This window comes from Herpailurus yagouaroundi, unplaced genomic scaffold, assembly GCF_014898765.1.
Source record: "Herpailurus yagouaroundi ecotype Mexico unplaced genomic scaffold, PumYag 207, whole genome shotgun sequence".
NCBI classification, from domain to species: domain Eukaryota; kingdom Metazoa; phylum Chordata; class Mammalia; order Carnivora; family Felidae; genus Herpailurus; species Herpailurus yagouaroundi.
The window spans coordinates 4,690,144-4,713,528 of NW_024412438.1; the positions used below are offsets into that span (position 1 = coordinate 4,690,144).

The window sequence follows — 23,385 nt, forward strand, 5'->3', positions numbered from 1 at the left end:
GGGGGGGGGGGGGGGGGGACACGGGCGAAAACGGGCGGAGGGAACCCGCGGTCCTTTCCCTCGGGAGAGAGCACTCAGAATAAAGCTGCTGCCGCCTGACGCAAATGGCTACAGGTGTCCCCAGCAGCGCAGGTGGGTGCCACCGTGGCCTGAGCCCCGGGGAGCACCTCTCCCTCAGATGGGCTGACAGGGCTCCCGGATCAGTCAGGTGGAGCGTGTGCGCAGCCGAGGCGGCTGGTGGCTGGGCTTCAGCCTCAGGCTCGGAGATCATGGCCTTTGGCGGGGGTGGGGAGGTGGGGGGGGGTGGTGGTGATTCCCGGCAGGTGGGTTCCTGCCACGCTCGGCCTGCTGGGGGCCCTCGTGCTGCGGGCTGGAGGGCTCGGGGGACCCGGGCACTCATTGGACAAGCGGATTTCTTCCCACTCTACCCCTCACCCCCGATTTGTTGTTGGGGAGGAGGGTGTGTGAGTGCATGTGTGCGTGCTGGCCTGTCCCTTGGATTTCTCTTCCTATTTGTCATTTCGGGCAGGGGGTGGCTGGGAGGGGTTCAGCTGTTGGAGGTTTCAAATAGAGCCTGTTTCAGGCTGGGCCCAGCTGCTGTGGGGCTGTCACATTCCTTGTTGAGATCCAGCCGCAAAAACCTAGGAGGTGCTGATCGGATTTCCCTGTCCCCAGCCTCTCTCTCCAGCAGGGCACGGGCAGAGCCGTCAAGCCACCTGAGTAGCCAGGACCTAGACTTCCTTCTGTGCAGAGGGTCCCCCAGGGCCCCAGCTGCTCAGAGGGGGCCGCCCCAGCTGGCTGCATGTCCGTAGCACGGGGTTTGAGCCCCTCAGAGAGCAGAAGTGAGTGGGGTTCCCGGCAGTAACAGCTCACTTAGTCATGCCCGAAGGCTGCAGCTCTCAGGGCCGCCTGGGGGGGGGGGGGGGGGGGGGCGGGGGGGGGGGGAGAGGCTGTCCCCCTCGGCGGGGCTCTGGCTCCTTCCAGCCACCCGTGGGGACCAGGAGCCGTCACCGAGGGAGAATGATGAAGGCCCCGGGACTAGGAGGTGGGGGGAAGGGGAGAGACCAGCACCCCAGTGACCCCCGGGGTCGGAGCTCTTCGGAGGACCCGGCTTGGGGCAGGTCTGTGCGCGTGGTCTTCATGTCACAGGAGGGTTGCCACTGGCGGGAGAGGGGCCAGGGCAGGGAGAGGGCCTCACCCAGAGCTGGAGGAAGCGGGGTCTGGTGTGGAGCAAGGGTCAGGGGGCCAACGGGCTGGGTGTCCCCCGCTTCTACACCGCTGGCGCTCAAGGCGGCACGAGAGGTTATGACCAGGAAGGTCCTGCTGGGCCCAGCTGGTGAGGTGGCTGCCTTGTGTGCCCCTGGGACAGCCCGGGCTGCAGAAACGAGGCTCCCTTTAACCCGCTCCCCTGCCTGCCAGGCTTCCCGTCTGCCGTCTGTGCATGGAGTCATTCGGGAAGCAGCGTTTCCTGGGGTCTCCCGTGTCAGGGCCCGTGGACCCAGGAGGAGGAAGGCGGCTACCCCTCTCGACCCAGACACAAACAGGATCGTTTTAGGGAATCAGAGTGAAGGTTGAATCCCAGCTCGGTCGCTTCCAGAGCTGTGGTCTCGGACAAGCCATGTAACTTCTGCGAGCCGGTCCCCCAGCTGTCGGTGGGGAGAGCGAACTTGCGAAGTGTAAGGCTCCAACACGGGGCCTCACGTCATTGTTATTAATAGTGGTGATGAGGCCAGAGGGGTCTTTCCCACCAACTCTGGCTCCAGAATCAGCTGGGCCCTTGACAGACTGGGAGCTAACGCTCGTCAGTGGCGTGAGAAGTGGCGTCTTGTCGGGGAGAAGTTCTGAGAGGGGCTGGAAGCACCTCCGATCACGGGTGGGTGGTAGGGAGGGCACGTCTGCCCCCAGGCTCTACCGTGGCCAGCGGGTTTGGGCGAGGAAGGCGTGTCGCCAGCTGGGAGATCTCTGGGTGTCCGGTCGGCTTTGCTCACCCGTGTGGACGTAGTCCGGGCGGGCTGGTAGCCGTGCACGGGTGGGGGGCTTCCCGCTCACGGGCCCTCGGAGGGGTCCCCGCTGCTTCCCCGAGTGATTGAAGGCGGCTGACGGGTGCCAGACCTGCAGCTTTCTGGAGCTCTCTGTTTTCCTCCACGGGGCTGCGGACCCCCCTTTGCGTCTTTGGCCGATACTTGTTGCTGGGGGAGAATCTGCACGTGGGGCTGGCTCTCTGGGGTCGGAACTTGGCCCTGCCCTGAGGCTCAGAGTTCATGCAAAAGGGAGCCAGAGTGAGGAGGTGAGAAGTCGGCCAGAGTGGTCCTCGGTCCCCTCCTCACAAGCCTGAGGTGACGCAGGAAAGGGGGGGGGGCGGGAGGTGGGTCAAAGCAGGGTCCAGATGGCAGGAGGGGCGGGGCCATGAGTCCCCCCCACCCCGTAAGAGACAAGTGCCCGAGGGGGCCCTCGTGGGCTCCGACTGGTTCCGGGCTATCCCTGAACTGGACAAAGAGTCTAGGGTTTAAAAACGAATAGGTGGTTTATGTCAAGGGCGTAGACAACGTGGCAGGGCCGGGGTTAGAGGTCCCGCCGAGAGCTCCCAGGGATGTGGTCTGTCACGTCTGTGCTCGTCAGGACGGAGGCACCGATGCTTTGGGGACGCCCTGGCATTCTGTGCTCCTCCAGAGTTGGTCTGAGGCACACCTCCGGCTGTGCTGTGTGCACCGGGACCACAGGGCCCGGCCCCCTCCATCTCGGAGCCGAGGAGCCCCCAGCCCCGGCTGGCCGGTCCCGTGGGGGCTCCTGGCAGGGACCTCTGGTGTCGGCTGTGACCACTGGGGGGGGGGGGGGTCGGAAATACTGCTGCCACAAGGCAGCCGTCTCTGTCTCCGTGTGTGCCCAGCCTCCAGCCCCTACCCGTCCCCGGGCTCACCTCCCTGGCAGAACTGACCGCTGCCGGGGGCGCCGGTGCCTGCCTGCCCGGCGCCGCTGCTCTTTCCGCTGCCCCTGCCTGGCCTTGCTGCGGGGGCCGCCGCGGCCACGGGTCCCCCTGGCCCGTCTCCTCCCACGCGTGGCCTCCCCCCCACCCCGGCTCCGGCGCTCTTCCTCCTTCAGAACACCTGGGGGGGGGGGGAGGCAGGCCTCTCCGCACGCCCAGGGGGGCCTGGGCTCCTGGCTGTCCGCGCTGCGAAGAAAACGGGGTTCCCTCGGGCCGACTTGTGGGGTGTCTTTGCTGACCTCACAGAGGTCAGGGGGTCCACCCTCGGCCTCCAGCCCGGATGACTGAGCAGGTTCGCAGGTCCCTGCGCGGGGAGCCCCTGTCTGCATAAGGGCAGAGGGGCAGCCGGGCTCGGCGGGGTGACCGGCCCGCGCCTCCTGCCAGACCCGGGAGCCGCGTTGGGCGGGTAGGTGGCGTGTTTGCGGACAGAGGCCTCGGGGTGCCCGTGCCTGTGGTTTCCGGTGTGTTGGCGCTGCTGAACGGACGGAGCCCTCCGCGGACCCTCCTGCGTCACGGCCTGCAGGGCACGGCGGCAGGAGGCGGGAGGGTCGGAGCCAGGGGTCTGTTTTGCACCGAGGTCACGCTGAGTGTCTTGGCCCAGGGAGGACTCGTGAGCCGCTCTGAGAGCGTGGAAGCGAGGCCCTGCTCCCACCCAGGGTGGTGGCGACCTTATTTATGAGCTTCGCGACGGCCTACGGCTGAGTCAAACGTTTGTAACCCCAGAGGGGACGACTCAACAGTACCTGCTTCCCTTTGGGCATCGTCACGCTGTTTGTAACCTTCCGGGAGGGACTTCGGGGTGCCTGCCCCCCAAGCAGCGTCCATCGCTGGGCGTGTCCGCTGTGCAGGCTGATCGGAAGGCTGGGGGACCCCCTCGCCTGCCCCTCACAGAGCTTTCGGGGAGGGGCACTGGCAAGGCCGCGGTCCAAAGACCGCGAAGGTAACTTCAAAACATCGAAGGTAAAGCAACACAAACCGAAAGGAAATTCGAGTAACTACCGTAGAGAAGCCACGGCCCGGATGGAAATGTAAAATCAGAAGACAGAGCTTTGGTTCTGTGGCAGTTATTTGTAAAGCACATTTGGGGGAGGAAATGAGTATGTATGAGGGAGTGAGGTTGTGAGGGGGCAGCGTGGAGGCACCGCGGTGCTGGCTCAGCGGCAGGCCCGCCCTTCACTCGGACCTGTTTTCCTTCTCTCCAAACCCCGAAGGGAGAGGGGAAGAATCAGTCATTCCTCTTTAAATAATGAAGGGGGGGATTGGGAGGCCACGCTGTTCCCGGAGCCGTGGGGAGGAAGTTCTGGGCCTTTTCTTCTGCGGAGGAAAGTCTGGAGGAGGAGGCCAGGAGGAGGCCAGGGTTCCGCGGCGCCCCCGGGCTCCCCCCCCCCCCCGGCCCCCCAGGGGCTCGGCTGCAGGCAAGGGTGCCGGAGGAGGGCTGGGGGCTGGCCCTGTGCCGGCCGCTGGGCGAGGGGGAGGCAGGGGCCGCTCTGTGCTCTGCCTCGATGGCTGTCCTCTGTCCTGGCTGGAGTGCTGGGAGGCGTGGGTGTGGTCCCGTCCCCTCATAGAGAAGTCCCCAGGCCGGACGCTGTCAGCGGGTGGCGGTGCTGGGGTGAGAACCCGGGGCCCTCGGCCCATCTGACTCCCGAGTTGAGGCCTTTCCTCGCCTGCTGCTGCCGGAGAAACTGTTTATGATTCTGCAGAGAGACAGATCTAAGTGGCCAGGCCGGAGACCCGCGTGCCCCACACTGGGAGGGAGGGAACTGTACCGGGGAGGGGCGGGGAGAGCGAGGCAGGTGCAGCCTGGGTGCCGGGTGAGGTGGTGGACAGGCCCCGGGGCGGTGCTGGGGGCCTGGCCGTACTGCCCCCAGGTGACGATGGACAGGTCGGGTGTGGGGGTTACAGACAGAACGAGAGCCCTCGCTGCGAGGCTCCCCGCCCCCCAAACCTGGCGCCAGCCCCGGGCTCTGGCCCCTGCCCTTCCTCGGAGGGCCTCTTCCTCCCTACCGGCCACCCGGGTGCCCACTGGGGGCGACCGTGGGCTCGGCTTGTCCACTGCTCACGGTTTTTCCGCGCTTTCAGCTCCTCGCGACCCCACCGTGGCCCTGGGGTCGCTACAAGCCGCTCTGTTCGCAGGTGGGAAGCGGGGTGCACCGGGGTGCGTGGGCGTGCCAGGTGCCCCTCTCAGGAGAGATGGTTCTAGATCCAGAGCCCAGGGCCCCAGCACCTGCCGTCTCCCTGTGCTGAGCTGCCACAGGCCTCTGCTGGGGGTTTGAGGGAGGGAACCTCCAAAAGCTTCTCCGTCCTGGTTCTAGAAATGCCTTCTTCATTCACCCTGGAGGCTCAGCTTCCTACCTCGGCGGCAGTGAGTGTTACAGAAAGGCTGGTCTGCTTCCCTCTTGCTTCTGACTCGCCGTGCAACTGTCGTCAGGGCCCTTCACCTCTCCGGGCCTCTGGTTCTCCAGCTCGGAAACAAGGGCAGGGCCCTGGCGCTGACCCCCCACCCCGTCCCAGAGCTTTCTGACCCCACCGAATGTGCGTCTGTGATGTTCCACTGCTAAGACCACACAGGCCACCATCCTCCAGCTCTGTCCTTGGCCAGGCCCGCACCCAGGTGCCACCCACCCAGGCCGACCGCAGCGTCTACTGGGGAGGCTCCCTGCGGACGGTCCCCAAGGGTTAACCAGACCAGAATGGGAGCGTCACGGGCAGGGGCCTTTCTGGGAACGAGGAGTCTCAGGAGCCGGGGCTGAGGGGTGCAGAGGCCAGGAGGGGAGCGGAGCAGGGAGGCCCGGGAAGGTTGCTGGGGCCACGTGTCGTCCTAGAGGCTGGAAGCAGGGAGCAGGATGCCTGCACCAGGGACAAGGGCGCGGGGGCCGTTTCATGGCCAGCTGGCGGGGGCCCTGCCCGCTGCACTTCTGTCCCCAGAGTTGTGACGCATCGGCACGGCCGACCTCCCAGCGTGGTGGTTAAGGGCTCGGGCTCTGGGTTTGAGTTCCGACTTGGTGGAATGTGGTGGGGGGTCCTCGGAGTTTCCTGGATCTGAAACTCACTTCTCAGACGGCAGGAGGGAGTCAGCCCTGCCCGTAGCACGGCACCCGGTGCAGAGCTGGGCGCGTACTCAGCCTTGACACGTGCCCACTGCTGCTCTGGGGAGCCCCGCGCCGACATGGCGCTCCCGCCGACCCACAGCCACTCGGAGGACCGTGGGCACGCAGGTCGCCTCCCACACCGGTGGCTCTGGAGCAGGTGAGCACGTGTGGCCTGTGCCCCCTTTGTGATGAAACCGATGCCCCCCCCCCCCCCTTGGACGACAAGCCCCGGTCATGTTCCCGGACGGGTCTGCACGGGCGCATCTGGGCCGTGAGAGGAAGCAGGACGTTCCCCGGGAGGAGGGGCCGCAGCGCTAGCCTGGCCTGGGCTTCTGGCCTCGTCTCGTGGGACCCAGTTCTCCTGCTCACAGTCAGCAAGCTGTGGCCTGGGCACAGCTGACCGGGTGTGGCCGTGCAAACGGGACAGGTGGAGAGGGAACAAAAATAAGCCTATGGAGTCAGGCCAGAGGCCGAGCGTCCAGGAGGAAGGTCAGGGGGACACACGATGACCAGGCAGAATGAGGCTGAGAGCAGGGGCGGCAGGGAGAGGGCCAGCCAGGGGGCCGCCGGGGACAGAGCCAGGGGACCAAGGAAGCGCCGGGGCTTTCTCGTGTGACTTCGAGATGACGGGCTTTCCTCTGAGACCCGTGACAGGGAATTCAGGGATGTGGGGCCTGTGGGTTGAGGCTTTCTGGGCTCTGTGCTGCGGCGGGCGGGGAGGTCGTGCCGGGGTCAGCGCCTGCCCTGTGTGGGGCACGTTTCCCCCCACGGGGCTACTTGGTGGCGAGGTAACAAGAGTTGTATTCTGAGTGGGGCCCCGGCAGTGCTAAATGAACAACACGCAAGCGATGTGCGAAATAACACGCACATTGGCACCTGCTGTTTTGAGGCCGCTTGCCCGGCATTTTCCTTAAGGGACGGGCGTGATGCTGTGTCAGGCAAGCGGGCAGGTGCCTGAAAGGTCGCTCCCCCGGGGGCTGGACTGGCTGGTGTCGGCCCTGGAGAGCGCCCGGGCCCTGGGCCGGCGGGCGGCACCCGTGGGAATCGTGGTCTGGTTCGGCTTGAACTCTTAGATGCAGGAGCCCAGCAGGCCGGCGGCCGTCCTGGGGCAGCCCCTCGCTGCCGGGTGACCGTGAGGCCGGCGCCTCAGACTCTGCCAGCCTCGCGTTCCCCGTGTGCACGTGGGGCGAGCATGCTCGTGGCCCGGCGGCCTCGTGGCCCGCACCCCCACGCCCCCGCCCCCGGTGGCCCGCGAGGGGAGTCCTTCCTGGCCGGGCGCCTGCTTGGCTGCGTCCTCGAGGGGATTTGTGCAGAGCTGTTCTCCTTTGTGAGAAGGTTCCTGCTTTTGACGAACTGGGGCTTAGCCATGTTTTCTCTTTTCTGGCCTCTACTGGGTCGGGGGTCGGCTTGCTCAGCCAGTGCCCGAACAGGCCCCCACGTGGCAGTGCCGGGAGCCGCTGACCCAGGTGATGTCGCCTTCCTCCAAGATGAGGGCTCGGGCGGGGTGCGCCACCCTGGGTCGGTCCACTGCCTTTGGAGGGGCTCCGAGTGGCCGTGTTGTTGGTGGCCTGAAGGGGGGGCCCGGGGGAGCCGGTGGCTACCCGGCCGGGGTGGGGCCTGTAAGCCGGATGGCCACGTTCCACGGCCCTGCAGGTGTGCTGGCTGGGTGGCTGTGGCCCCTGCCCACCTCCGCGAGGGGGGCGGAGCAGGGGCCACGCGCCTCCTCGCAGGACGGCGAGGCCCAGGGAAGTTGTGCGACTTGTCCGAGGCCTCTCGGCGTGGCCAGCGGCCAGGGCGCGGCTGGGGCCCAGGACACCTGCTACCAGGTGAGGCCCTGTTCCAGCTCCCAGGACTGCGGGTGGTCCGTGCCCGTAAGCACCGCGTGAGCCACGGGGGACTCTCCTCTGGAATGTGTTGCTCTCCCCCGACTCCTCCTGAAACAGCTCAGCCTTCCACCACGGATCTGTCCAGCTGTGTGGCCTTGATCGGTGGCCTCTGTCTGGAAAGTGGGACTATAATTCCTTTTGCTGAGGCTGGAGGTGGGCGATTCAGCATGGCGTAGACCTGGCCCCAGGGGGCTCCTAGGCCCGCGCGGGTCTGCGAGGCCTGCTTTTTCTTCCCGGAGCCCAGTGGCCACGGGATCCCGTGGGATCCCTCAGCTGGTCCCGTGACTCCCTGCCCTCCCGCTCTGGGCTGGACCAGATGTTGTCACTGCTCCCGGAGTGTGGCCGTGCAGACCGGGTCCGCCCTGCCCTCCGGCGAGGGGCAGGTGCCTCAAGGGGGGGATGGAATGTCTGGAGCCGAGTGCAAGTCCGGGGTGGAGGCTGGGTCCCGAGGGTCTCCTTGTGGCCGGGCAGGGCCGCCTGTAACGCTCCTGTCCAGCAGCTCAGAGGAACATGAGTCTTATTCAGGAGGGAAGCAACGCAGTCTTATTCAGGAGTGAAGACAAGGCCAGACTGGGACATGACTCAGGGCTTTCCTGCTTCTTGTCTCATTCAGTCCTCACAACAGCCCCCCCCCCCCCCCCCCGAGTGACAGATGGCCCGCCCGAGGCTCAGAGAGGTCAGGAGGCTTGCCCCGGCCCTCGCAGCCAGGAGGGAGTGGAGTTGTGGTCTGAACCCACGAGTGCCCTCAAAGCCCACTCCCCTGTGTGGCCACCTCGTGGCCTGGCCCTCTCAAGCCAAAGTGCTGCTCCTGGAAGCGTCCACCCCGCCAGCCTCGCCCCCACTCTGGCCCAGGCCCTCCCGTGGGTGATTGGAGCTCCGGGGAGGGGGAGTGCCTTGGGTTTGGGAGCAGGGATTTGTTCACTTTCCAGGAGCCCCGGGAGGCTGGCAGGGCAGTCTGGGCTGTGGGGCCGAGGTCCCCCAGGGGGACAGTGTGTTCTTTCCCCGCGTTCCCGTCCCCTCTCTTGGGCTTCCTGGCTGTGCGTCCGGGCGGGGGAGGGGAGGTGGTCAGCCTCTGAAACCTCGGCCTCCAGACCTGGGGGTGGGGGTGCCGTGACTCCACCCTCGCCCGGAGGGGAAGGGCCCAACACTGTCATCGTGTGATCGGAAACGTCCAGACGCACGTGCTCACCAGAACCCAAATTGCGGGGCCGCCCCCGACCCCCTGCTGTCTCTGTGCAGCCACCCCCCTGCCTCGTCCTGTTCGTGGAGCCCCAGTTCATGGCTCTCTCTCCTCGGTCCATCCTGCCCATGTCTGTCCCAGGAACCCACCCGCTCCCTGCACTCTGCTCCCCGACCCTCGGTCCCCAGTTGTAGCTGGCTCAGGAGGCCAACAGGCGCTGGTGTCCTGCTGGGCTCTGGGGTCCAGCACTGACCGAGCAAGACGTGGGGCTCACGGGCGGGCTGGGCGGGGCAGAAGCAGGTGCACGAGGCCTGCAGGGTCTCCGTTCCTGCCTGTCCTCCCCCTACCTCCCCGTCTCTCATGTGCCCGCAGCCGCCTCCCAGCCAGCCCTGCTGCGTACATTGTCCAGGAGAGCCTGGCCCCGAACACAGCAGATCTGGGTTTGAATCCTGCCTCCGTCACTGCCTGCGTGCGTGGCTTTGGGCGAGTTGTCTTGGTGTTTCTATTCTTACCCTTGGGGGTTAATCAGAAGCCCTCTTTCTGGGGCAACTGTGAGGATTGAATGGCACACCCCACAAGCAGAGCACGTGATGTGGTTTGGGCCCGCGCTGAGTGCCAGTCGGGAGTGCAGGTGCAGAGGACGTCCCCGCGCTGGGGTGGGGAGGCTTGTCTCCCGGCCTCCCGGCCTCGGTTTTGTCATTTGGCGAATGGGAGAAGTGAGGATGTGGCTGGAACAGCCACTCCGGTGGGGAGGTGAGGCCCAGGGAGTGAGCCGGGGAGGCTGGGGTTCCCCGAGCTGGTCCTCTTCCGAGGCCCCCTGTCCCGGGAGTGAAAGCCTGCGAAGGCATTGTGGCTAAGTGGATTTTGTCACTCGGGAAGCAGCTGAGAGGGACAGGCCCTTCCGGCCAGCCTCCCTCCCTGCTGCCTCCTCCCTGCAGGCCAGCCCTTGGCATGAGGCCTGCTCACTCCTGAGCTCTCCTAGCAGCAGGGATTTAATTACTATAATGTAAGTAGCCGTGGCTTGAGGCCTTTTGGCGGAAGGGAAACAGATTTGTCTTCTCACTGGGAGAATAAAAATCGACGGGAAGGAAAGGACATGTACCTTCCTGGGGCGGTGGGGGGGGGGGGCGCGTGTGCGGTTCAAGGACCCTTGCTACTTGGTTTTTGCCTTCCGTGGCGGCCAGGCCGCCTCTGTTTCCCCCGTGATCCTGGGAACAGATCAGCCTACCACACGAGAGCCTACTATGTGCTAGCCCTGCCCCTGAGAAATTTGCAGCTGAGTGGGCACCCCAGCAGGAAAACAGATAACTCTGTGCATTTGGCGGATGTGGTTGAACGTCTATCATGGGCCAGATTGTTGGAGGCTCTGCAGACAGAGCGGGGAAACCACAGCAGACAGAAACCCCAGCCTCCGGGAACTTACATTTCAGTAGGTGAAACTGACAGTACACTGTGTAATATACCTACGGGCTCCGTTAGATGGTGTTAAATGCCCTGAAGAAACACAAAGCTGGGTGGGGAGGCAGAGAGGGCCTCCCCAGAGGTGACATGTGATGAGGGGTCTTCCGGAGCTGAAAGAGGAGGAGGAAAGAGGCCGGGTCGGGGCCACATCTGAGCGTCTGACGGCCACGCCCGTATAGACCGAAGTCGGGCCACGTCTGGAACTTCACACTGTCCGGGAGCCGTGTTAGAGAAGGTGAAAGGGAAATGTGAAATTCACGTTAATGTTTTTTTTATTTAACCCGATATGGTAAAAATATTACCACTTCAACACATAATCAATGGAAGGAATTGCTGAGACAGTTAATTTCTGCTTTTCCTACCGTGTCTTTGAAATCCGGTGTGTGTCTTACAGCACCCTCGGTGGGGCACAGATCTTCAGAGGAAGTCCCAGATCTGCTTTTAGAGTTCAAAATTTGTGGCTAAAAAAGTAGACGTGCACACCCAAGTTGTTGCAGATAGGTCTACAAGTTTTCCAATAAATGAATGGACCATCGATTTTCAATGTAAATTATCGGAAATGAAATATACTTAGAAATCCTGTTGCACTGGCCACGTTGCCAGGCTCAGTGGTCTTGTGGCCGGTGTCCATCTTGTGGGATTTGGCTCTTTCCCCCGGGTGAGGTGGGGTCTCTGAGGGGCGTCGTGAGGTCTGACATACATTTTAATAGGATCCCTCTGGCCACAGAGTTGGGAACAGAGGAGGGGGTGGGGCAAAGGGACACAGGCAAGGCCGCTGGCCACGTGAGGGTCATGGTGCTTTGGATGGGGGCGGGACCAGCGGGAGGGTGAGACATGGTTGGATCCTTGGAAAGTTGGGGATTGGATGTGGGGTGTGGTAGTGCTGGGGAAGGGGCGGCGGGGAGACAGAGGGGAGTCAGGAGAGGGCCAAACAAATGTGAGAAGACTGGGGGGAAGGTGGGATTTGGGGCTGGACTGAGGTTTGAGGTGCATCAGGGGGTGGCAGCCCCAGAGGTGGTGGGAGGTCACAGGACGTGCCCGGGGCGTGGAAGGCTCTGCCTGGGCCCCCGCGCCGTGGCGGATGGATGGATGGCTCCTGCTGTTCGTTCCAGGGGACGGTTCGTGGCCACTGGCCACATTTCAACAGCATTCACGTCAGTTCTCTGTTCCTCCAGCACCACCACGATCACGGGTCGGAGGCCACGGGAGGTCGCTGGGGTCTTTCTGGGCCAGAACCATGCTTCAAGTTCAGGTTTCCCTGCCCTAGGCTGACCCCAGAGCAGTTCGATGAATGAATGGGTCCTGAGCGGTGGAAAGCACCCCTAGCATGGCCGAGATCTGCGTTTCTAATTTTCCCTCGCATCGCCTAACCAGGGCGTGGGGCGGGATGAGGGAGAGGCCTCACCGCGGCAGGGCCTACCAGCCTCACGCTCACCGCCGTGTAGCCCAGTGTCCAGGGCTCTCTGGGACCATGCACGGGGCCGCCGTACCTGCCCCCTGACGGCTGGGTGGGTGGGGGGGACTCGGGGCCTCCTCGCTCCTAAGGCCTCCTCCGTCGGTCTACGCGTGCTGGGACCCGGGCCTGGAGGGCGAGGGTCTCAGGACCTGCGGACCGGGGCCACTCTGCTCCGGCAGCCCAGGCCCGCTGGGACCCTGAGCCTTGTCGGCCGTGGGACTTTGGTGATTTAACGTTGGGGTCTGTCCACGTGGAGAAGGGGGTGACGGTGCCTGTCTTGCCGTTTTGTGAGGCGGTGTTGATGCGGGACCTGACTCGGCAACCGGACACTTAGGAAGGACTGGCCCTCGGCCCTTCCTCCTTCCAGGGCGGCCGGTTCGTTCCCCATCGATGGGGAGAGTGAATAGCACCCCCCTCCCCATGACACCTGGGACCCAACCCCCTGCCTCTAGGTCAGGGCTGCCCAACTTCAGTGACTTTGCTCCCCAGGGGCACCCTCAGCGGTGCCTGCTGACATCATCGGTTGTTGCGAGTCGGGGAGGGGTGTTACATCTCAAGGAGTGGTGGCTGGTGGACACCCCAACACACGCCACACCGTCCCCACAACAGGAATCGCCCGGCCCCACATGTCACAGAGGTTGGGAGACCCTGCTTTGGGGGACTGGCCCTCCCCGGCTCTTGGGCGAGAACCGGTCAATGCTGCATCCGACCCTCGCGACACCCTCTGCTCAGTGGCTCTGGCTGGGGCGGGAAGGCCCGGGTCAACACTGGCCTCAGTGGGTGTTTCCTTGTTCCTAGCGTCTCACGGCCTCCCCGCAGGCCAGGTCAGGTCCGTAAGTGGGACAGTCTCTGAAGCCACCTGGGGCCAGGGGCCGCTTGGCCAGCTGCGATGTGCTGACCAGAGGCCATGGGACTGACTGTAGACTTTCTGCCCCAGCCCTGAATGACACTTCGGGGGAGGGAGAGCCCAGGACGCCCCTGCCCCTGCGAGGCTGAACGGTGTCCTCCCAGACCTGCTCCATCCGGCCTCTTGTTTCGCATTTCCTTGAGCACGTGGGGCTGGTCTCCATCTGGGACGCAGAGTTTGCAGGAAAACGCGGGGCCATTATTTCTGCGCTGCGTGAGTGGGAGACAGAGCTGGGTGAGCAGACCTCGCAGGGGAGAGTAGGGTGCGCCGGCCCGGGCATTGCTGGGATCCTTCTGGGCTCCCCCGTGGCCACGACGGGAGACGAGTGTTGCTCTGAGCTCAAGACCCCCGGGAGAGGCAGGGCTTGCAGCCGGGGAAGGGTCCGCACCAACATGTTGAGGAGCTGAGGACCCTCTACCGGGCGGCCTTTCACTGACGCCCGCTCTCTGCTGGGCACTGGTCTCGGAGGGGGACGCAGGCGGACAGCACGTGGTCTGGGGAGGTCAGGCCGCAGCAGGCGGGCACCGGTGGCAGGTACAGCTTCGTGCTGGGGCCACGCCCGTGCCTCTTCATGTCTGGAGGCTTCTTGGAGGAGGTGAGGGCTGGGCTGGGCTGTGAAGGAAGGTAAGGCTTTGTGGGACAAAGGAGAAGGGACAGTCTGGCTGAGGCCCGAAGCCGGAGAGTTCCGGGTGTTCTCAGGGAGGGGCGGAGGACGTGGGTTTTTCCAGAAGTGTTGGGAACAGAAGGCTGGAAAGGGGCGTGGAAGCCGGTCACGGGGCCTTGCCCAGCAGGCACTCGGGTCTAAAGGCTCAGAGAGGGAGGGAAGGCCTTTGAGCGGCACAGCAGTGTGGCCAAGCCACGGCAGGCCCGTAGGAGGGCCGAAGCAGGAGGCTGGCCGGGAGGGCCCTGCCGTGGTTCCAGGGAGGAAGCCGGGGCCGAAGCAGGCTGCGGTGGGGGCAGGCGGTGTGGGCTCCCCCCCCGCCCCGTCTCCACCCCGAGTACCCCGGTTGTACGTGCAGGTCGCTGCGGGCTGTCCCTTCTCCGCTCAGAGCCCTCCCGGCCCAGAGAGCAGCCGCCAGCCCGGCGTCGCCCCCTCCTGCTTGTTTTCACAGCCCCGGGCGTGCCAGGTCGCAGCCCGGCTGGTGGGCTGTGAGGCCGGGCGAGCACCTCCGTCCCTGTGCCCGTGAAATGGGGTAGTGATGCCCGCAGGGTGGTCGTGGAGAACGCAGGTGCAACGTTCTTCGACCAATAAACGGCCACCATGTTTCATCCGTGAGAGGTGGTGACAGACTGGCCGTGATGAGGTGGGTGGGGCAGGACTGTGTCGCCTTTATTGTTTTTAATTTCTTTTTAAAGTTTTTTTGAGAGAGAGATTGAGAGAGAGGGAAAAGTGGGGCTCACCTGAAGCGGGGCTCAAACTCACAAACTGTGACCTGATCGTGACCTGAGCCGAAGTCAGATGGTTAACAAGTGAGCCCCCCAGGCGCCCTGGACTGTGTCGCCTTTAAAACAGACACAGGTCGGGGAAGGGGTTGCGATGCGGAGTTTTGTCTTGGATGTGTGGGCTCTGAGGGGCTGGGGGATCCCAGGAGGATGTCCGGCAGGAATCGGGCCACGCCGGGGTCTTCTGCTGGCGTGGTTCACTTCCCTCGGAGTCAGCGCTCCAGAACCCTAGCCACACCGCCGGCCAGCCCAGCGTGGTGCCCGGGAGCGGGGGCGGCACGGCCAGCCCGGGCTGAGTCCCGAGGGGCAAGGGCCCTGGCTTTGGGATCAGTAGCCTGATATCCAGGCCGGTTCTGCCCCTCTCTGTCTGTGCGACCCAGACACGCGGGTTCTCTGCAGGGCAGTGTGGGCGTCACGTGGATCCCCCGGGGTGAGGGGTGTCGGTCGCCCCACGGTGCCCGGCACAGAGGTGGGGCGGGGGCAGGGAGGGGTGGCCCGTGAGGAGAACCCAGGGCACGGGGGGGGGGGGGGGCCGGGGGCGTGAAGGTGTCGGGCAAACCGGGCCTCACCTCGGGCTCTGCCCTTATTACCAGGATGGCTTTGCGCCTCTGTGTCTCCACCCGTGTGGGGGGGGGCGGGGCCAAGGACCGGGTTGGGTCTGGGGGCCACTGTGATGCCTGCCTCTGGGCACGGTGACAGTGATGGGTCTGGGTGGATAAGCGCCGGGACGTACTGAGGCCTAGTTCACACGCATCCCTCCTATGGGGCCCACAGTGGGCGGATCGGGCAGGACTGCGCTGAGGGGCGGCCTGAGGACTGCGGGGGGGCCTGTACCACCCGCCTGTGCTGGGCAGGGGGAGGCGGTGCCTCTTGGGCTGGGCTTCCTCTCTCCTCTTCTCCTTGGCTGCCTCTCCAGAAATGAGACCTGGCCCGTGTGGACAGGTTGCATGGGCAGGGGTGGGGCGGGGGTGGGGCAGTGCAGACGTCCAGGGGGAACGTCTTCTGCAGAGAGGGTGAAAAATGGGGGCGCCTGGGCAGCTCAGGTCATGATCTCACGGTCTGTGAGTTCGAGCCCCGCGTCGGGCTCTGTGCTGACAGCTCGGAGCTTGGAGCCCGCTTCGGATTCTGTGTCTCCTTCTCTCTCTGCCCCTCCCCTGCTCCTGCTCTGTCTCTCTATCAAAAATAAATAAAACAGGGGCGCCTGGGTGGCGCAGTCGGTTAAGCGTCCGACTTCAGCCAGGTCACGATCTCGCGGTCCGTGAGTTCGAGCCCCCCGCGTCGGGCTCTGGGCTGATGGCTCAGAGCCTGGAGCCTGTTTCCGATTCTGTGTCTCCCTCTCTCTCTGCCCCTCCCCCGTTCCTGCTCTGTCTCTCTCTGTCCCAAAAATAAATAAACGTTGAAAAAAAAATTAAAAAAAAAAAAAAATAAAACATTAAAAAAATTTAAAAAAACCGAAACAACTAAGTCAAAGTCAGTCTGCCTTTTATTGTTACCACGTTCCAACTCTTCTAGATAAGGTCGGTGATAAAATTCTCCCGGAGAATTCTCCCTCCTCCCGCTGTGTGGAGATGGTCCAGGAGAGGGAAACTGGCGGGGCGGCAGGGGCGGTGGAGATGATATGGAGACTGGGCGTTCACGACCTCGCAGGGAGGAGGGCAGGGCAGGGGTGAGGCATGTGGGGTGCGGGTGGCTGCCGTGAGCTGGGGCCACACGGGCCCTCAGACGTGGCCAGGACTTGGGACAAGGGTGTGTCCCACCTGCCAGGTTCCAGAAGGAAAGCCCCAGCTGGGTGGCCGCTGTCTCCCGAGGAGGGGCGACAGGAGACAGGCTGGGGCCCACATTTTCACACCTTGCATAACAGGGCGTGCGTGAAGATCTAAATGAGCACTTTCAGAGTTTTATTACCGTGATTTAAACAGCGTTGTGGGAGGGCCCACATGGAAGGATTGTGGGAGCTTCTCTCTAGACTGGATAGGCTCAGTGGACGTGGGGGGTGGGGTGGGGAGGGTGTCCCCGGGCTGGAGAGGCGCTGGGCCCCAGGACCGTGTGCTCGGCCTCTCTTCTGCCTGAACCCTGGGAGGCTCTTTGCCAGAGACGGCAAGGCGTGGTCTGCTCTGGAGCCTGACACCGCGGGTCCCGCTGTGCCTGAGGCACACGTGTGTCAGTCACTGGGGGCCTCAGTGCACCTGTGTGACTGCCTGAGGGGGGTGAGACCCCGCTTCTGGGCCTGCTCCCCAATGCAGGTGCATCTGGTTCCATTTGGAGCCCATTTGAAGCCAGTGGGTGGGTGAGCGGCCAGGCTGCACTGAGACCGCAGGCCCTTCCCAGAAGCTCGTGGCGCATGGCGATGTGGGCAGGATGTGGAGGAGAGGGTGGGGTGTGGTGTAGGAAGGGGCAAGCAGGTTCCATCAGGGGTCTGCCCTGAACGATTGGCATTAACTGCCCGAAGGGCTGTGTTGAGAAGGATTCCAAGGTGCGAGCTTGGTGGGGAGAGTGTGGTGATTGATTTGTTTTTTTTTTTTTTTAATTTTTTTAACATTTATTTATTTTTGAGACAGAGACACAGCATGAACGGGGGAGGGGCAGAGAGAGAGGGAGACACAGAATCCGAAGCAGGCTCCAGGCTCCGAGCCATCAGCCCAGAGCCCGACGCGGGGCTCGAACTCACGCGAGATCACGGGAGATCACGCGAGATCGTGACCTGGCTGAAGTCGGACGCTTAACCGACTGCGCCACCCAGGCGCCCCGAGTGATTGATCTGTTATGTCTGTCCTGGGCAAGGAGGGATGCAGGGGTGGGAAGGGGCCCGCCCCCTACCCCTGTGCAGTGGAAACAGCGTGAGGGGCCCGTGTTTGATCCTGGTGAGCAGCTGCCGCTCTCTGGGGCCAGCCTCCTGAGCCGCAGGGCGGGGTAAGGAGGAGCTGCAGGGTGGGATAGGGAGGAGCTGCAGAGTCGGGTAAGGAGGTTGCCCTTCCAACACGATGGGGGACCAACGGAGAGGGCGGAGTGAGAGCACTTTGCGAAGAATAAGCGGCGATTCAAGCCCAGGCTGGGGTCCCCATTGTTGCCCAACCACCCACGGACCCAAGATGACCTGATGATGGTCCCATCCGCCCTCTCTGCCTTCTCTGCCCCCTGGGACCAGACTGCTCTCTGGTGGAGTGAGAGGCGCACCTGACGGGGGGCCCTTCCTACCTCTGCCAAGGTGTCAACAGAGTGGCCGTCCCGAGACCCCAGGAACCCCCCCCCCAACTTATTCTGGGACTTCACGTTGAATGAGGAAAGGACAGGAGATCTCTCGCCGTGATTCTTACTCTCCGTTAAAGGTAGCAAAATTGCTTTATAGGCTCTAAAAGCCTGACGAGACCGTAAGTTTAATATGCATGATTATGCAAATCTGTGCCGGCACCTGATTTGCATCCTGGGGGGCCTGGAGGAGCGTGGGGAGCGTGAGGGTGGGGGGCTGTGTGTCTCTCGGCCCCTGTGCCTTCCCTGCCGGCCTCTCTGTCCCCCTGCCCTCAGCCCAGCGGGCCTCTCACGTGCAGGGGCTTCATGGACCCCCAGCCACCCCTCACGCACACACAGCTTTCCCTGAGAGTCCCCGGGGGCCACCGCATCTCTGAGCGGCCGTGTCTGCCGTCTGCATCATAGGCTTTCCTGGGGCGCTGCGGGCAGTGTGGCCGAGAGCCCCTCGTTGATGTCCCCGGCTGCCCCCTGGGCACCTCCGGGCATCGCTTCCCAGGGTCTCTGCCCCTGGCTGTGAAGCGGGCCCTACCACCTGCTCCTCCTGCCCTGGGCCCTCGCCCAGCCCCGGGCTGCAGGCTTCCTGGCACCGGGAGGGCAGCTCCGTGTCCCGGAGAAGGGGGTCTGCACAGAAGGTGGCCACAGGGCGAGCCCAGCCGGGGAGTGGGCATCTAGCTCCCGCAGAGGCTGAGCAGGTTGTCGGGGCCGTGTACACAGTAGGCGCCGATCTTCGCGGGCCAGGGCTCCTGCTCGGCGTGCCGACCACGGATACGGAACAGGGCTCGTGGCCCCATTTACCGACCTCCCCGTGGAACGGCCGGCCCTGTGCAGAGCCCCTCTCTACACGTGCCATCGCATTTACAGTCACCGCACTTCACGCCGTGTAGACTGTAAGCGCCAGTGGGGTTCCCCCCCCACCGCGATGACCAGGAGGGGGGGCATCCTGACCCTGATGCTTTGCTGCCTCTGCTGACACCAGACCCTTCCCTTGAGGGTCTTCATGGTGAAAGAGGCGTGAGACATGGTGGGTGACGCGTGCAAGGAGAGAGGTTTGGACCAGGAACAGAGTGGCACAGACAGGAAGTCACGGAGGCCCAGGGAAGGTCACAGAGGGTGGCCCTGAGCCCCGTGGGGATACCAGACGCTGTGTGGCACCCGGGAAGAAGCCAGCACAGGGCGCGGGTCGGCGGCCTGGAGGCGGAGTGGGGGGCTTTCAGGCAGGTGGGGTGACTCCAGATGTCAGGTCCATTTGGCCCCACGTGGGGGGCAGTACTTGGTGGGGTGGAGCCGGCCTCCTGCCACCAGCCCTGCTCAGGGGGTCAGTCTGGGCAGGTGTGGGGTGTAACCCCCAGGGGCTCTTCTCCCGGGGTCATAGGGTCAGCAGGTGCACTGGGCTCCCCAGCCTGGCCAGGCCCCCCTGAGGGCCGGGGGTTTGCCTGCAGGAGGCCACACGTGTTCCTATACCTACACCTGCTCAGACCCAGGAGTGGGGGACCTGGGGTTCAGAGAGGGAAGTGATGTGCCCCGAGAAACACAGCCAGTGGAGAGGCCGACTGACCCCGGGCTTCTGGTCTGAGCCTTCCGGTCCCTCCCTCACTTACTGGCTCCCCAGCCTCCCTCCTCCTCCTCACCTGCCTCCCTGCCCTCCTCCTCCTCACCTGCCTGGGACCCACACACGTACTTTTCAGTGTTTCCCTCCCACATCCCCCTGCTCTCAGGCCAGGCTTTGTTCTGGAGAGAGCTGAAGTGGGCTGCCCCACACCCCCCAGGGCCGCCCGCAGGGTCCTGGTCCTGGGGAAGCCTCGATGGGTGGGAGGGGTGGGGGCGGAGGGGGGACAGTGGCTGCAGAAATTTGGAGTTTGGGGGGCCCCGTGCTGGAGTCACAGACGCGTGCATTGGATCCCGACTCCATCAGCACCGGCTGTGTGACCCGAGACTTAACTTCCCTGAGTATCAGTTTCCTTGTTCAGCGGGGGTAATAGTCACACCCCCCGCCTCGGTGGGTCCCAGACGGCTACATTTTGGAATCACCCGGATCTTTCCGGTGCTGACGCTTCCAGCTCCTTCCAGCTCCTGCCCTGTTTATGGGTCGGGGTGCAGCCCCGGGTGTCAGGGTTTTTAGAAGCCCCGCCCCCGACACGAACGTCAGCTGCCGGAGGCACAGGTGTGCGGGGTTGAGGGCGGTAACGTGGCCCCGGGGAGGACCCAGCCAGGGGAGGGGATTATTTTTTCATTCTTCCCCCTGCCTCTCATTCTGCATGGCGTGGGGTCTGGAGGGAGAGGAAGCGTTTGCCCCGAGGCCTGACCCTGAGGTGTCTGTCCACGGCCGCCGTTACTAGACAAGTCCCTCCAGGGTGACTTAGCCCGGTGTCCCCGTGAGTCTCCTCCTGGTGGCTTTGGGGATGGGACGCCGGTCCCCACACGGCCTGCGGCGTACCTGGTCTGGCACCGGGCAGGGCGTCAGGGGGACACAGTGGGGGCGGGGCTCGGGCGGTTTGAGGCTCTGCGGGCCCGAGGGAGCGTGGACCCTCAGCCGTCCCTCAGCCCCGGGACGTTGTGTCCACTGCTTCGGGAGCAAGAGGGGGCCTGCAGCCAGCCGGGGCTCTCGTCCCTCAGACAGCTCCTCACTCAGCTTCCCTCGAGTGACAAACACTGGATTTAGCTCTGGGGCCCCTGAGGGGGCAGTCGGGGTTCCCTGCCTCGGGCGGCTCCTCCGTGATGTCACCCACCACGTCCCCGCCTTCTCTCCTGGCCACAAACCCTACTTGGCAAATGCCTTTGATCTGTTTCTTTTTACCCCCCCCCCCCCCACACACACACACAACAGCGGGGCTTTTAATAGCAAGGCCTTTTGGGTCTCTAACCAATCGGTCACCAAATCCTATCCAAAGTGCACTCAGTATAGATGCTTTCATAAAATATATCACCTTTAAGCCAGTGTAAACCCGTGGAATTTGCACACTTCTTTCACAGCATCTCTACAAACTTCACGATATTGAAATCGCCACCCAGTGACCTTTTGGGAAATACTAGATAAATTACAAGAGACCAAGAGGCCGACCAAACAGGGAAACGCAGTTTCCAGCGCTGTTCCCTCCGACTGTCAGGCTGACTCCCGGGGCGCCTCCCGCAGGAGCAGCCGGCGGGTCTGAGGGGCAGGTCTGGACGTGGCCGTCCGCACGGCGTGCCGTCTGCTCTCCGCCACCCAAACACTCCCGCCGGCAGCCGGGACCGCGGAGGAAAGGCTCAGATGCGCGGCTCTGGGTCTGCCCCAGGCACTTTGCCGGGTGGCAGCGGAGCCTGGCTGAGCACGGTGACCCCCCCCCCCCGCGGAGCCGTGGGGTCTGGGCCACCCTGTTTGTGCGCAGGTCGGGTGCTGGGCACCGTCCTCCCTCCCAGTGGGTGGTGGCGGGGACGCACAGCAGGTGTAACGCCCGGTTCCTCCCTTGCGTAGGGACACGAGACGTGGAAGGGAAAAGGTGTGCAAGCACAGCTGAGGGCCCCCAAGGGGTCTCCTTTCAGTCGCGGGGGCCGCTCCTGTTCCAGCGCCCACCGGCGGGGCCTGGGAACAGGGTGGGCGGGTGCGCACGTCACCACCCGGCCTCCGGAGGGCGCCGATCGCGGTTCCCTCTGTGGTAGTAGCCGCGTGCTGGAGGGCTCATCTCGGGGACAGGTGGACTCGGCAGCCAGCACACCTGCTCGGCCACCACCCTCTGTGGCCTGCGCCTGTCTCAGCCGAGGGGCCGCTGGCCGTGCTACCGTTTTCCCCGCGGGGGTGCCACCTTGCTGGCCCCTTGGCTGTGGCCAGAGACCCCGCAGCAGTCGTGCACATGGAGGGCGGGGGAGGGGGGCTGAGAGTGCTCCTGTCTGTCCTCTCTCGGGCTGCCCGGGCACTCGCTCGCTTCTTAATTGGCAAATTAACTCCACGAACATTAATGGAGTTTTTCTCACACACTGGGCGCTGTGCTAAGTGCTGGAGGCCGGGGAGAAACCGAAAGATGACAAGAGTTCTGGTTCCTGCACTCGCAGAGCTCACGGCCTGCTCCGCGGTCCTTAATGCGCTCAGACGGTCTCCCCGGGAGGAGGCGGACAAGAGGAGGCCGCTTGGGAGGGTCGGGCGGCGGGGGCAGCGAGCCCACAGCTGGGTCTTGAAGGCGGGGAGGGGAAGGTCCGTGGCCTGAGCGAGGTGAGCAGGGGTCACATCATGCAGGTGCCGTGCTCAGGGGATCCAGCTTTCTCCTGAGGGCCCCGGGGAGCCACGGAGGGATTTGGGCCGAGGGGCGGCACATTGGCGTTTGCTATGAACAACGTGGAGTGTATGTGGTTCGCAGAAGGAGCACAGGGGTCTCTGGAGCTGGATTCCAGATGTAGACCCAGCAGCTCGGGGACCTTGGCCAAGTCCTGGCTAGAAAGACCGGCCAGCTCCAGCGAGGACATTCTCCAGAGCCGTGACCCTTTGTTCCATACGTGTCCATCCACCTCTGGCCACCTGGCCCATGTCTCCCGGCTGTCCCACACACTCCCAGCTGGTGGCAGCTGGACGGAGCCGGGTGACTTCCCCCAACCCCCGTGGCTCACGTCACCTGGCCCCTTACAGTTCCACAGGGACGCTCCCCACACCCGCAGCCCAGGGCCCAGCTGGGCTTCTGCAGGGAGACAGTTGGTTCCCCTGGGCCCCCCGGCCCCCGGCCCCAGTGACACAACAGTGGACTGGGAGGGGCTGCCCGGAAGCTAGGGACACCTCGGAGTGACCTCGGTGCCTCTGGAGAGCCATCCTGCTCCTCCACGCCGACCTGGTTAAGGCTTGTCACCGTCTGCACTGGGTGCCGGGCCCCAGCCTCCAGTCCTCCTGCCCGGCCCCGAGCACCGTGCTGGGAGGACGGCTGTGGGGGAGGACGGGCTCTCCTCCACGAGCATCATCCCTCTGCTGTTTGTTAGCCCTGGCGCTGGCCCCACAGCTTCCCCAGGGCAAGGAGCCGGGTGGGGGCTGCTTGGGGTCTCTGCTCACAGGTTATGCTTAGCGGCTGAGAGGATGGGTTCGGAACAAGTGGGTATCTGTTTAGTCAGTGAGATGAGGAAAGTAAAGGTGGCTCGGGACCCCTGCCCCCACCCCACCCTCCTGTCCCTGGACCCCCACCCCACCCCTCTGCCCCAGGACACCCCACCCCCCTGTCCCTGGACCCCCACCCCACCCACTGAGCCAGAAACCCTTCCACCCCACCCGCTGACCCAGGAACCCCTACCCCCTGTCCCTGGACCCCCACCCCACCCGCTGAGCCAGAAACCCTTCCACCCCACCCGCTGCCCCAGGATCCCCCAACCCCTGTCCCTGGACCCCCACCCCACCCGCTGACCCAGGACCTCCCCCCACCCTGCCTGCTGCCCCAGGACCCTCCAATCCCCGTCCCTGCACCCCCCACCCCACCCCTCTGCCCCAGGACCCTCTACCCCCTGTCCCTGGACCTCCACCCCACCCCTCTGCCCCAGGACCCCCCACCCCACCCTGTTCCCACCCCACCCTGGCCCCACCATAGGTGCACTTTACCACCTGGATGCTCAGACCTGTGATGGGGTAGTTCAGCTTAATTCTACCTCCTTGGGAATTTGGCATGATATTTCATTCATTCACTCATTCATTCATGCACTCATCAAGTACTTGAGTACCTACTCCTACGTGCCAGGCCCTGTGTGAGGTAATGGGACAGAGAGACAAATGGGACACAGACCCTGCACAGAA

General features: G+C 64.2%; 1 protein-coding gene across 3 annotated transcripts in view; it reads left to right on the forward strand.

Annotated features, from left to right (window-relative positions):
* KCNN3 (potassium calcium-activated channel subfamily N member 3) overlaps positions 1–23,385 on the forward strand; it is a 123,871-nt gene that overhangs the window by 2,519 nt on the left and 97,967 nt on the right. Inside the window, exon 1 of one of the 3 annotated variants that reach the window (XM_040452777.1) lies at positions 39–132. The exons of the other annotated variants lie outside the window; for them this stretch is intronic. The gene's annotated coding sequence lies outside the window, so the exon portion shown is untranslated. Of the gene's footprint in view, positions 1–38; positions 133–23,385 lie in introns of those variants that run through there. 3 annotated transcript variants of the gene reach the window in all.